Raw genomic sequence first — 2,598 nt, forward strand, 5'->3', positions numbered from 1 at the left:
TCTCTCTCTCTCTCTCTCTCTCTCTCTCTCTCTCTCTCTCTCTCCTCGATCCATCTGCCCTGCTCCATCTTCCCTCGATCCATCTGCCCTGCTCCATCTTCCCTCGATCCATCTACCCCGCTCCATCTTTACTCGATTCATCTGCCCTGCTTGGTCTTCCTTCACTCCACCCCTGCCCTCCCTCTGCCCTGCTCGGTTCCATCTCTAGTTTTCCACCTGAGGCTCTACTGGCTGGTTTTCTCCTCGCTCTCCCTTGCAATGTCATTTTCATTCCAATAAACCATTTCCCCTCTCTCCACCCCATCTCACCCATAGATCATAAAACACAAAAGTCCTTTTGTCCTGAGGGATAGTAAAAATCTCCCCCTTCAGACCTTGCCCTCAGGCTGGGACCCACTCCCTGTAGGCTAAAGAAGGCTCCATTCAGAGAAAGTGCCCAGACTGGACAGAAAACCCACTTCTTGCCACGGAGCCTCTGTGGGATCCTGAGTCTTCTCTCTGGTCATTTCCACCCATGCCTTGACTGTGCTTGTCACTTTCCCCACTTCCTGCTACCAGCACAGTCCTTTGATCCTGGGCGGTGGCTCTTGGATCTCTTTAGCTTCCAGGGAGTCAAAAAACATGAGAAAAAAAATTGAGTTGGGTGAAAAGGGGGTAAGAGTAATGGGGTTTCCCTGGGAACAGGAAAGGGGCGAGCACAGTAGAGCAACACAGGCATAGATATTACCACTCTACTTGGCGGAAGAGGAAGGGTGAGTGTTGATTTCCAAATTCTTGAAGTGAGTGAAAGAAGAAACTCCCAAGGATGCAGCTGCATGTTTGTCATCCCAGATCAAAATCCTCCCCGGGGATGGCAGTGTTAAAATGTCCTTCTGGGCTGGGGATGTAGTTCAGCTGGCAGAATCGTTGCCTAGAATGCAGGAAGCTTTTGGTTTGATTCCTAGGATCATGTAAACCCCCTACCTTGATCCTAGCACTCAGGAGATGTAGGTGGGAGAATCAGAAAGTCAGGGTCATCCTTAGCTACAGAGAAGTTTCAAGATTTCCTGTATATCCTGCTCACGCACGTAAATAACTCTCCCCACTATCCATGTCAAAGCAGATTTTTGTTTCAATCAATTTATTTTTATTTTATGTGTATGAGTATGTTGACTGCCCATATGTATGTACATATGTGCGTAGCTTGTGAGCTTGGCACCTACAGAAGCCAGAAGAGAATATCAGATCTCTGGAACTGGAGCTATAAACAGGTATGAGCTGCCACGTGCTGGAACCAAACCTGGGTCCTCTGCAAAAGCAACAAGTGCCCTTAACTAGCGATCCATCTCCCCAGGCTCCTTCTACTTCTCATGAAGGGACGGTTGAGTCCTAGAGAGGTGAGCTAGAGGAAAGGATGCGGGATGTGTGTGTGTGTGTGTGTGTGTGTGTGTGTGTGTGTGTGAGAGAGAGAGAGAGAGAGAGAGAGAGAGAGAGAGAGAGAGAGAGAGAGAGAACCCACGCCAAGGAGGTATGGAGGGGAAACACCATGAAAATCACTCTTAGGGAATCCATCAGGGCACACGAAGATCCTATCACTGGAGCCAATTGATGGCACATGCTTTCCCCTAATTCCAGCACTCAGGAGATAGACAGGCAGATCTCTATAAATTCAAGGACAGCCTGGTCTACATAGCAAATCCCAGTCCAGCCAGGACTATGTAGAGATCCTGCCTCAAAAAACAAACAAACAATACCCCAACAACCCAAGATCCCATCACTGGAATGACACCATCAGGTTTCACTGGGGAACACAACAAGGGCTACATTGATGAGGACCAGATTTGTTGAGGGCCCCACTGAATGCTGGGAAAGAGCAAACAGCTATTTTGATATAGAGGTAAAAAATTGTGATTGGCTTGAACCGGAATGGTAGCACTGGGAGAGAAAGCAAGTGAACTGAGGAGCGATTAAAGGAGCTGTAGACACCGTGCCCATGATGAAAGACCATGAGAAGGCAGGCTGGGAGTTTACTGGCAGGGCTTTCAGGGTTGACCCTGACTCTGCCTTCCCTGAGAGATTAACCTGGAAGTGGCTTGAAGAGTGTTCTAGAAGGAGAGGCTGAGAGAGTGTAGCTGGTTTGGGAGGTGGGAAACCCACCATGGGAAAATTACTGTAGGGAAGCAGGAAGAACTTAGCGAAAGGATCACCGAGAAAATAGCAGAGCTGGGGTTGCTTGCTCCTCTGAGTTTCAAGTTTGTCATGTGACCAGTGTTCTAAACTGCGGTGACCTGGATGGGCTGCCAACGGTGGCTGGGAGATCCAACCCTGGGCCAAATGAAATGGGTGTCAGCGGAAGAAGCAAAAACCGAGAACCAGGTGGTAGGTTGTCATGTGTGCGAGGAGGTTTAGACCAGACTGCAGGGGTCCACAGTACTGGGTTTCCCATAAGATGGAGAGTGGGGCCAGCAGAAGGCTATACCACTAGGTGGTCCATCTCAAATAGCATCCACCCTTGACTGATAACGTGATTATTACAGATGGTTCATCTCTTCCATTAGTCGTCAAGTTCCATGTAGAGAGGGTGACATCTGCTTGGCTCATTTCTTTTTATTTTTTTTT

This window comes from Mus pahari, chromosome 3 (genome assembly GCF_900095145.1).
Source record: "Mus pahari chromosome 3, PAHARI_EIJ_v1.1, whole genome shotgun sequence".
Lineage (NCBI taxonomy): Eukaryota > Metazoa > Chordata > Mammalia > Rodentia > Muridae > Mus > Mus pahari.